We start from the raw sequence: 12,414 nt of genomic DNA, 5'->3' as shown, positions 1-12,414 counted from the left end.
AAGGATAATATCTTTCCTTTTATCAACTATTTCACACGAAGTTTGTTGCAATCCCAGACTGCCCTGATGGCAGAGTCTTCCGAAAGGCTAGAACTGTGTATACGGCTAGGGAGTCGATCATTCTCTCTTTAGTCAAATGTTGGGATCACTTTGTATATGTAATGAAATGATTATCAACTGTGTATTACTTTCCACTGTGAAACTAAATGTTTGCTTGCCAGCCACCATTAATCTGATATTAAAAAAAAAAAAAAAACTGGAAGCATTGCAAGTTTTTCTTTTATGGCCTAAGTTAAATATTAACTTTAAAAGGGTCATTCACTGAGTCATTCAACAAATCTTTTTAAAAATCAAATGTATTTTGGTGTTTGATTCAGATTTGCTACTCGTTCACCTTTCCAGCAGCCTTCATTTGCATCCTCTTTGCAGGACATAGCTTCTGTCATCTGTACAAAACTGTATATGTGAAAACAGCAGACAGGGAGAAGGTAATTCCAGCTGGCATTCCAGTCTGGATTCGCTGTCATAAATTACTTAGCAGAGGGCATGGTCCATTACTTTTTATGGTCATGTTCTATATTTGTATGTGCTGGGGGATGGATCACATGACAAAACCATCATTTGATATTAGTGTTTATGTGCTCCAGCTAGTAAGGGCAAGATTTAAGCTTCACTGTGCAGTACTTTTAATTTGTATGCTTAGCTGTTAATTAAAAATGCAGATATTTCCCTGAGTTACTAAAATTATAAATCATCCAGAATAAATTTTACGTAATTGTTTTTAGGAGAAGACAAACTACTATATATCCTGACAAACTGAAATGCACTGAGCATTCTGGAGATTTTAAAACATATATTTTGAACATGAACAAGTTAGCATTGCCAGATCAATAAAAACCCAAATTCACAAGTTTATATCTTGTAGCTCTTCTCCTAACTTGAACAAGAGGGCATCTTACTGATGGCAGTTTACTTTAAAGGGGACACCTTTCCAAAACTGATCAAGAGAAGGAAACACACACAAGCTTTTACCCCTCTGTTCTCTACATCACGTCAGCCAGTGCAGCTTAATGTTTAGGTTTCTAGTGGCAACACTAAGAGACTGTGCTTCGTTGATGATTACTTCTTTTCATAAACTAAACAGGCAAAAAATGTCTTGTCAGGTTTTGGTGGATTAGCTGCTGGGAGGACTAGTGTTTCCATTCCTGGAATTGCTTATTAGATAAATTTGCCTCTAAGTAGTTGCTTGAGATGTTTGCTAGGCCCTGTTCACCTTACATATTCCAGCCCTCTTTAATTGCTTCAACTCCATTAATTTATTTCAAGTTTTTTAAAGGTTTTATTTATTTGATATTAAAGAAAGGGAGAGAGAAAGAGAGGGAGAGCAACATCAATGTGTGGTTACCTCTCATACACCTCAGTCCACTGAGCCATACCAGCCAGGGCTCAAGATTTTGTTTTTCTTTTTTTTTTTAACCAAAATGCCTACTGTATAGTATCCATAGAATTTGGCACTCCTGCATCTATTATTATCCTATTTGTATGAGAACACATGTTGGAGAAATAGGGTCTGGGTGATGTTATTTGTCATGATGCATGTTTTCCTGTGCTTTGTGCTTATCTTAGCTGTTCCCATCCTCATGCCTCCACCATGGATGCTCACCAGTCCTACTTTTCTTCTATTAGGGAACATACTGACCATGCCTTCTGATGGTTTCTTTATAACTCTGAACTTTATTAGCACCTATATAGTACTTTCTGTCAAAATAAAAGTAACTTGTTTATGTGTTATTGTAGAAATATTCCACTGCTATTTTTGTGCATACTTTCCACCCTCTCAACAAGAGTCCAAGAGCTTCAGAGATCTTTATAGTATATGTGTCTTTGCTTTTATGACATATTGTGATTTTAACTATATTTTATTTGATGTCAAGTTTGACAAGAACAGAGGCTTGGGCTCCTGATCACTTATGGTTTATTTGCGGAATAAAAGTTGGGTTAATAGATTACAATGGCACAAGAAGGGAACAAAGTGAAATGACATTTTTGTTTAGTGATACTATTATTTTTTACCAAAAAAAATAGAACTCAAAATTTGGAACAAAATTTGGTAGAGACTGCAATATTGAATGTTAAGTCATAGGTCAGCCACATAAAATTAGCTTTGAGAAGATGTTCCTTATGGGAATTTGGAAGAGGGAAGATTAGGGGAAGAACAAGTGAGAGGGTATTAATAAAGCATTTCATTTCAAAGATACCATTTCTCAGACTTCCAGCCAAGATAGAGGCATAGGTAGATACACTTTGCCTCCTCGTACGACAAAAAGAAGGACAACAACAAATTTAAAAAACAAAAAATAACAAGAACTGCCTGAAAATAGAACTGAATGGAAGTCCTATGACCAAGAAGTTAAAGAAGAAACATTCATTCAGATTGGTAGGAGGAGCAGAAAGGACACACAGCAACGTGGTGGTTGGAGGACCCGGCGGTTGAGGTGGCAGCTGGCAGACTGGGTGGGCCTACATTTGCCTGAGGATAAACCAGGATAACAATTGGGAAGGGAGACAGACCGCATAGCCCAGTGTTCCAGCACAGAGAAATAAAGCCTCAAACCCTCTGGCTTTAAAAAACCCATGGGTGTCGTGGCAGCGGGAGAATCTCCCAGCCTCACAAGAGAGTTTGTTGGAGAAAACCAGAGGGTCCTAGAACATACACAAACCCATCCACCCAGGAATCAGCACCAGAAGGGCCTAATTTGCTCGTAGGCAGCAGGGGAAGCCACTGAAAGCCAGCGGAGAGCTGAGCAAATGGCATTGTTCCCTCTTGGACCCCTCCCCCACATATGGTGCCACAACCCAGTGATGTGGTTGTCCTGCCCTGGCAAATCCTAATGATCCACCCCTTACAACTTAACAGTCATGCTGAGACAAAAAAAAACCAAAATGGCCCAAATGAAAGAACATGTCAAAGCTCCAAAAATAGAACTAAGTGATGAAGAGATAGCCAACCTATCAGATGCAGAGTTCAAAACTGGTACTCAGGATACTCACAGAAATGGTTGAGTAAGGTCACAAAATAGAGGAAAAAGTGAAGGCTATACAGAGTGAAATCAAGGAAAATGTACAGGGAACCAACAGTAAAGGGAAGGAAACTGGGACTCAAATCAATGATTTGGACCAGAAGGAAGAAAGAAACATTCAACCAGAACAGAATGAAAAAAAAACAAGAATTCAACAAAATGAGGACAGGCTTAGGAACCTCCGGGACAACTTTGAACATTCCAATATCCGAATCATAGGGGTGCCAGAAGGAGAAAAGAAGGAGCAAGAAATTGAAAACATATGTGAACAAATAATAAAGGAGAAGTTCCTTAATCGGGCAAAGGAAATAGAGTTCCAGGAAGTCCAGGAAGCCCAGAGAGTCCCAAGGAATTTGGACCCAAGGAAGTACACACCAAGGCACAGCATAATTGCATTACCCAAGATTAAAGATAAGGAAAGAATCTTAAAAGCAGCAAGAGAAAAGGAGACAGTTACCTATAAAGGAGGTCCAATAAGACTATCAGCAGATATCTCAAAAGAAATCTTGCAGGCAAGAAGGGGCTGGAAAGAAGTACTCCAAGTCATGAAAGGCAAGGACCTACATCCAAGATTGCTCTATCCAGCAAAGCTATCATTTAGAACTGAAGAGCAGATAAAGTGCTTCCCAGATAAGGTCAAGTTAAAGGAGTTCATCATCACCAAGCCCTTATTATATGAAATGTTAAAGGGACTTATCTAAGAAAGAGAAGATGATCAAAACTATGAATGGTAAAATGACAACAAACTCACAACTATTAACAACAGAACCTAAAAAAAAAAAAAAAAGAAAACCTAGCAAACAACTAGAACAGGAAGAGAATCATAGAAATGGAGATCACATGGAGGGTTATCATTGGGGAGGGGGAGAATGGGGGTGAAAGGTATAGGGAATGAGTAGTATAATTGGTAGGTACAAAATAGACAGTGGGAGGTTAAGAATAATATAGGAAATAGAGAAGTCAAAGAACTTGTATGTATGACCCATGGACATGAACTAAGGGGGGTTGGGGATGATGGTGGGAGGGCTGGTGCAGGACAGACAGGGATAAAGGGGAGAAAAAAATGGGACAGCTATAGTAGCATAATCAATAAAATATATTTTAAAATACAAAGATACCATTTCTCATATGCACCCTTTTACAAAGTGAGTACCTTTGAGGCTACCACAGAGTGGTTCATTTATGGATGTGTGGAGCTAATGATGAGAAATGATCGCAGCCAGATTTAGAAGACAGATGTAGCTCAAGCCTTCAATGGTTCCAGAATATAGGTTCTGGGAAGAGTGTGCTGATTAAATTCGCAGGAGCTATGCAGATCCAGGTGGACTGATATTTAAGCACTACTAGAAAGTGTTCCAGTAAGATGGATTCTTCCATTTTCCCTGTGCAGGGTTTTCATGTAAATTGTGAAAAACAGTACTTTCTTGAGGTTGGGAAATTGTTGTGAGTGTCCAGTGTCAGCCCCTGAAGCTGGTAATCACACAAGTTAGAACCACAGAAATTTCAGTGCAAAAGAACTCCAGGCTCCATCCCATCTCTGTCCAGATGCATCCTCTATAAGCAATAATGGGCAGTACATCACACAAACTGGATTTAAATGATTCAGACAGCAAGAGTCCCGTCATTTTCTTTGGCTGAATGTCCTGTAGTTGAATGTGTACAGGATTCCTCTTGAAAAGTCACAAAGGATTATATTATCCCAGAGGAACAGGAATACAATTTGAAACTTAATTTTTCACCAGATTGACAGCAAATAAAGCCAAGACAGGGAAAACTATAAAAACTAAGATATGCCCTGGCTGGTGTGTCCCAGTTGGTTGGAACATTGTCCCATAACCAAAGGTTTGCAGATTTGATTCCATCAGGTCACGTGCCTGGGTTGCATGGTCGACCCCCAGTCCAGGTGCATAAGGGAGGCAGTCAATCAATGTATCTCTCTCACATCAATGCTTCTCTCCCTCCCTTCCTCTCTCTCTTCCTCTCTCTGTGGAAGCAGTGAAAAGAAGTCCTTGCGTGAAAATTTTTTTAAAAATATAAAAACTAAGATACAACTAAAATATTATCATTATTTAAGATGGAAAAATGTGGTTCTAAGTCCTGCATAGTGGTTATAAATATACTGTTCACTTCAATTATGAGTTTCTAATGAATTCTAACTGCTTATACAGCTTGTAAAGAGCCTGTATCATAACTCAGCTATCAGAAACTGGTGATGGCTATAGTGATAGCCAAAATAATGATTTTACTAGACTTTTTCGAGTTTGAAAGGTCTTATTGTGGCGATATACTTAATGATCCAAATCTGTTTATTTTTAAGCCACTTTTTATATAACATATAAGACAAAATACTCATTTACCTTGAGGTAAAATGCACAACATAAGATAGAATTATGTAAAAATACCAAACCTCTGACCTCAAATTAGTATATAGGATGCACCATACGTAGGACATTGGAAAAAAAAACAACTCTTCTACTCTCTCAGCTGTTTCTAATTATATCAGCTTAAATGACTGTTCCCTGATAACTGATTTTTAATTAAATTTATTGGGGTAACATTGGTTAATAACATTATATAAGTTTTAGATATACAGTTTTATATTACATCATTTGTATATTCCATTGTGTGCTCACCACCCAAAGTCTAGTCTCCTTCCGTCACCATGAATTTGACCCCCCCCTTTACCCTCTTCATACTCCCCCACTCCCATCTTTAAAATACTTGTGTGGGAAAGTAAGAACTCTTGCCTTTTTGTTCTCTCTCTTGACAGCTTTTCTCTGGCCTGGATAGAGACATTTTGTATCATTCTGTAATTCTGTAACAGTGCACTTGAGATTGAATTATTCTTTACTAATAACAACCAAGACCACAACATTCAGAGACCTTCCCAAAGATGTGTTTGGAGTGGTTCTTTGGGCTCTGGTCTTCTCAATCAACTTTTATTTGTTCTTCTGTCTCCCAGGACTTAAAGGGGAAAAGGAGTCAGAAAAGAGAAACAGAAGGAATGTGAGGAAAGACACAGAGAAGGAAAATCACGTGCCTGTGGTTTATCAACTGGATGGGAGGGAGGCAGTTCTGAGCTGAGCCAGGGCTCTGTGCCTTAGAACTTCTTCACACAAAGCTTCTCTGTGCTCAAAAGATGTCAAGTTTCATTTGTTATTATTTTCTTCTTTGTGTCTTTGCCCATCATTTGTAGCCCCCAAAGCAGGAAGAGTGAGGTGTATACGTTAATCAGTCAGGAGGCAGGAAGGAAGGAATGCAGCTGTGATGTCCAGGGCTGCCGATGCTGCGACCATGTGTCATCACAACTCTTGAATTTCCTTAGACTTCTTTTAAAATCTTTATTTTCTGTCAGGTTACCCTAAACTTAGTTGTTTTCCCTATATTAATGGACTCTTTATGCTCTTACGTTGTCCCTGGCACCAAATCAATTTAATTGTTGACTTAGGTAGTGAGTAAGATCTTAAATCACTACCAGTAAGTACTAGGGGGGGACTAATACAATAGAATGTGATCACTCAGTACTTCTTCGTCCAGTACTTCTGAGCAGTGAACACCCAGCCCTGTGCCCAGTGCCCACAGTAGGTGCCCCACAAGAAACAGAATGAATAAGCCATCAAAAACCAACTGGACCCCAGATATTCAAGATGAATAAGACCTTCTTTCCCAAGATCACTTATTAAATGAGTCTCTGGGAGGCTCATTTTACCTTTGTGTTTGTGGAAACAAATAGTGTGTGGAAAGTCAACCCCAATCACTTTTTAGAGTAAGAATCTTGGGGAGTCTGGAGAAGTAGAGTCTTGCCATGCTAAAGGGATGCATGCTGTCTAGCAAAAGGACAGTCACATTCAACACAACCATCATGAAAGCATAATTATCTCCCAGCCTGTGGACTGGTTGTAAATGAATATTATAGATATGTGTTTATTAAATGCAACTTTGTCTCCTGTATGTAAAAAGTTTGGGGGAAGATCTGTTTTTAATGGAAAAATATGTTTAATGTTTTTCAGGTTGTTTTATATATGTTAGGTTTTTCTTAATTTTTGCAGTTTTCCATTTTGTCCCTATTCTTTGTTCAGACAGGTCCTGAAGAGAATTTTATGCAACTACTAAATTTATTTCTTCTTGAAATTTCCCCATGTTTCCTACATGAATTTTTTATGTTGCTTGAACATAAACATTTACTACTTTAGCTAGCTTGTGTCTATTACAGTCTTCACTGATTGTTATTCAGAATTCTTTTTTTTTTAATCTGATAATATTATAAGTATCTCCATTTACTTAACCACCTTCCTTCTGGTCTCTTTGGAACCTTATCTAATCAATTACTCCCTTCTTTCTCTTTCTACTGGCTCCTTCTGTTTAGTCTACAAACCAAATCAGGTTTCCCTCACCTTAAAAAAGTCTTTCTTGACCACCCAGGTCATCTCTTTGCTTCCCTTCACTTCCAAGCTTTTTAAGAACACTTTGTCCTCCCCAATTTTGTGTTCTCACTTCCCTGTCACTTTTCAGTCTCTTGTCATCTGTCTTCTCTCCTTATCATTTTACAAAAAAAGACTTTCCTGGTACCCTGGTGTCTCTCAATTGTCCTCATTCCATTCAACCTCCTTGAAGAACCTTTATCACTGACCATCACCCTCTTCAAAGTTTTTCCTTCCCATGAGAATGAAACTCTGTTCTAAGTTATCTGTTTCACTTAATTTCTTTCTCTAACTTCCTTTCTTTACCCTTGAAGTGTACATATTTCTTCCAGCTTTCATTCTTATATCATCAGAAGAGGACTTTCTTGAACCTAGGCTTTCCCTGGTCAATTTCACCAAATTCCATGGTGGTATCAATCACCCCTGTGGGAATGGTGCCAACCACACATATCCAGACTCCAGGCTCTTAGTTCTTAACCCAGAACTTAACCTCAGGTCTGGGTACCAATACCTGAATCCCAGATGCACTATTCCAAAACCACACACATACACACCTCAGCCAAACATTGTTCTACCTCCTGTTTCTTTCTCTCAATTGGTGGTTCCCCAAACACCCTGTCACATGAACGAGAAATCCCTAAGTCCTCTAAACTCCTCCTCTTCCTTCACCCCTCACTCCTAACCAATCTCTGAGACCTGACAACACCTGGACCACAAGAATCCACGAGACCTGTGCTCCATTCTCATTGTCCTAAAGCAGAAAGCAAGAAAAGATGAAAGAGAGGAGGGAAAAAGGAAGGAAGGGGATAAGAAAAAGAGGGAAGAGAGGGAAAGATGGAGGAAGGGAGAAGGAAGGGAGGGATAAAAGAAGGTGGGAGGCAGTTAAAAGGAATGAAGGAAAGAGAAGAGAGAAAGGGAGAAGAAAAGAAAGAGATGGTTTGCTTTGTCAGTGTTTTAATATAAAGATATTGTAAGCTTGGTTTTTAAAATGCCCTAAAATAAGAACATGCAAAGAAGAAAAAATTCCACCACCCACTGACAAACCTGTAGCTATGGCCTGTTAGAGCTAGCCTCTCTGGCTCAAAGCTCTGTTCCCCATTCTCTCATCAAAAGTAATGTTACCAAAAAAAAAAAAAAAAAAAGCGAACAAACAGAAAACAAAACTAATCCTGCCTCATTGTTTCCCATTGCCTATGTGATCAATTCCAGAGACTCCACAGGATGATATTCAAGGCCCTTTGCAACTTCTTGTTTCAGCATGAGTTCTCTCCCCAAAACCCCTCCACACAACAAATCCAATATTCCAATCATACTGGACAACCAGAGTTCTCTGAACATGGACCCTTTTGTACCTATCTTCCTTTGCTCATGTGAAGGATTGATGGGCCTGTGAGATGTCCATCTTTCTCTTCCTAATCCAGATATTCTTCATTATAACAGATATATAATATTCCATACTTTGATTGGCTATGCTTGGAAAGGAAGAGCCGCTTTCTCCAGGAGCTCAAGGTCCAATGAGGGCAAAATATAAATCTAAGTGTGGTACATTATAACAAAGGCCAAGCAGTCTTGAACATTGCCTAGGGGAAGTTGGGGAAGTCAAAGAGAAGGAGCCTCTTGAGCCCAGTCTTGCAAGATAAGCAGGATTCAAGTGTGTGAAATTACATCTAACAAATGGAAAAGCCCAGAGGATCTCTGCTCTTGTTTCTAAGTGCGTTAAATCTCAGACTATTTTCCCTAACCCCAGCTATCAGAATGCCATCGTGCTAAATAAATTTTTCTTTTAAACAACAGATTGTTGAATTTCATATTTTAATCCAGTCAATTAATTTTTTGTTTTAATAATAAGTTTAGGCTGTCCACATTTACTTTTTAATACATTGTTTGTCCTTTAGCCCAAGTAAACTTATATTTATTGTCATTTACTGCTTTTTCTTTTCATTTCTCTGTTTTCTCTGGTGGATTTTTTTAAAGATTTTCATTATTTATTCTTAGACAGAGGGGAAGGGAGGGAGAAAGAGAGGGAGAGAAACATTAATGTGTGGTTGCCTCTCATGTGACCCCAACTAGGGACCTGGCCTGCAACCCAGGCTTGTGCCCTGACTGGGAATTGAACTGGTGAACCTTTGGTTCACAGGCCAGCACTCAATCCATTGAGCCACACCAGCAAGGGCTCTGTGGTGGATTTTAAACTCTTCATTTCTTTTTGAGCTAGGCTAAAAGATAACATTAAGTGGTCCATTTGTTAACATTTTAACATGAATGTATTTCAAAAAATCCATTTTAATTGCTTCTACTTATTCAATTATTAACTAAGTAAACTTTGATTCCCTTTTGGAAACAGAACAAGTCTTTGTTTCTACTGCTGTTTATTTTTTTAGTTATTAACTGAGATCCTTTTGAGGTTCCACTAATACCTGATAGTTCCAAGAATTTAATTCTGCTATACCAACTGTTTTTACTATTAATGAAAGGATTATTAATTAATCCTGCTTAATGCTCCAATTCATTTGTTTCTCAAAGGGGTCTTTCAATCTCTGTCTAGTCTTACTTATCTCCTAAAGTAGCATAATGACTATGAGTCTTTGTGATCCATTGCTTGTATTTTTAGTTCGCCAGTTGTTTTAAGTCCTTTAGGTCTTCAAGCATTCCCCTCTGCCTTCAAAGAGCAAGGTGACCCTGGCTGAGCACTTTTTCTTGGCTTTGTCATAGTTTCTCCACACAGCACTATTCTCCTCCAAAGTGTAATTGTTATTATTCTTACATCATTAAATACCAACTTCCTTTATTTGTGATAGCTTTAGAGCTCTACCTTTGTCTTGATTTTTTTAAGTGATAGGCACACGTGAAGGGAAATGTGGGCATGGAAGTCACCCCACCACTGAGCAGATGCATGTGAATTCTCATGGTGTCTTGCCACAGTTCTGTTTCCATTCAGTACACTTTCTCTTGTCTCTGTTTCTAGCTTTGTGCTCATCACAATCCTTTTCTCCTACTCTTCAATGCCTGAGATTCTTTATTCTATTTCCTAGATGTATCACTTTGCTAGAGCTGTCATAACAAAGTACCACAAGCTGAGTGTCATAAGCAACAAAAATTTATTGTCTCACAGTCCTAGAGGCTAGAGACTCAAAGTCAAGGTGTCAGTAGGGCCATGATCTTCTGGAGGTGCCAAGCAAAGAAGGATCTTTTCCAGGTCTCTCTCCCAGCTTCTGGTGGTTTTCTGGCAATCTGGTATTCTTGCCTTGTCAACACACTGCCCTGGTCTCTGTCTTCATGTTCACATGACATTCTCCCATGTGCATGCCTCTGTGTTCACATTTCCCCTTTTCGTAAGGATACCAATCATAATGGATTAGGGGCCCACCCTACTCCAGTATGACCTCATCTGAACTAATTACATCTGCAACACCTGTTTCCAGCTAAGGTCACATTCTGAGGTACTTGGGGTTAGGACTTCAGCACATAAATTGGGGAGACAAATTCAATGGCTAACACCAGGTTTGTCAGGTACTGTTCCAATATTATTATCTGTGTGATGCAACCAAAATTTAGGCCAGTTGTTCTAGCACATCATGGTAACACTCGCCATCTGTGCTGCACCAGTGTTCCTGTGTTTTATTCCTTTTTAATATTCACAAGTTTTGCTGAGCTTCCTATCACTCCATATTCAAGTGGAGAGCCCCAGGTGTGGGGCTTTGCTCATTCCCCCCTTAAATTGCAAAACTTACATGGGACCCAGGCTGTGAATTAGTCAATTTTATTTGTTTGATGTATTTATTATTTATGAAGTATGTCATATGTATTTGTTGTGTCTTGTCATTTCCTTGTTTCAGATCGTTTTATGGTGGGGGGAGTTTTACCACCCACGGAGTTTTTTCCCAAGAGTCCAAGCTACATAACATGCAGCTCTTTGCTTTAATTCTTTCTTCCCTTCTATGGTTTCCTTTCTAATGCTTATGGCTAGTTCTGTGAGAATCTGTGTGACTTCCTAAGATATCATGTGTGTACATGGAGCACATGTAAATGTGTGTGGGTGGCCACACTCCAGGGAGACACAGTCAGCAGTAGACGAGCTCTGCAGGGAGCAGATAGGTGACGGCAACCGATGCAGTTTGACCGGGTTCATTATTACAGTGACATAGGGTTGGGCTTAGGCTCCTGCGTGAAAGGACCAAGTAGCAGTGCATAAAGAAAAGGTATGACGGGACGGGAACTCAGACCTGTGTGGAGCCCAAGACGCCTTCATATAGCCCCGTCACATGCCCAGTTCCCCTCATGGGGCCACAAGCCGTTAGGAAGGCTGGCCTTACAGGCAGATTAGAGATCTTTCTCTGGTATTGCCAGCAGTATATTTTTCACATCAGGAATCACCAGCTCCTTGTTCAGTGGTAAGACAAATGGGCCATACTCATAAACTATGTGCAGGAGGACCTTGATAAAAAACTGGAGGAACTTGTCCTAGAAAACAGCCCTGTACACTCTCTCCTGTGTCTCTCCTCTATCTTCTGGACACATGCAGGTCACTTCTATTTGTAGTGGTATAATTCCAGTGGGAAGAGGGATCCCAGCAACTTGAGTGGAAAGAATTGACCCATTTCCATTCTTATGTCGTGGGGCATATGTCTAGGCTGTTAGTCTGAGAGGAAAACCATGTTGGCAAACAAGAATCAAAGATGATTGACTCCATTTGCTTTCTTTCCAGAGTTCTTCCCTGACAGCGCAGATGTTTGTGGGCAGGGAAAGGTAGAAAAGAACCATTTCTTTTCCGCTCTCACGAGTCTGCTTCTGTGTATTCAACACTGGGGCGGGGCCCCCCTCTCAGGAAAGCTCTGGTAATGAATTGTTGGAACCCACAGCCGGGCTCAAATGACCAGTGGGTGCCTCTTTGTCAGACACACGCTGTACATCTG

The 12,414-nt window shown here is 39.7% G+C and overlaps 1 protein-coding gene across 1 annotated transcript in view; it reads left to right on the top strand.

Annotated features, from left to right (window-relative positions):
* The window catches only part of CAP2 (cyclase associated actin cytoskeleton regulatory protein 2), a 141,407-nt gene that overhangs the window by 66,750 nt on the left and 62,243 nt on the right, over positions 1-12,414 (top strand). The gene's annotated exons all lie outside the window — the stretch shown is intronic.

This window comes from Phyllostomus discolor, chromosome 5 (assembly GCF_004126475.2).
Source record: "Phyllostomus discolor isolate MPI-MPIP mPhyDis1 chromosome 5, mPhyDis1.pri.v3, whole genome shotgun sequence".
NCBI classification, from domain to species: Eukaryota; Metazoa; Chordata; class Mammalia; order Chiroptera; family Phyllostomidae; genus Phyllostomus; species Phyllostomus discolor.
The sequence above is the reverse complement of the archived record's forward strand: the minus strand, read 5'-3'. Positions and strand labels throughout refer to the sequence as shown.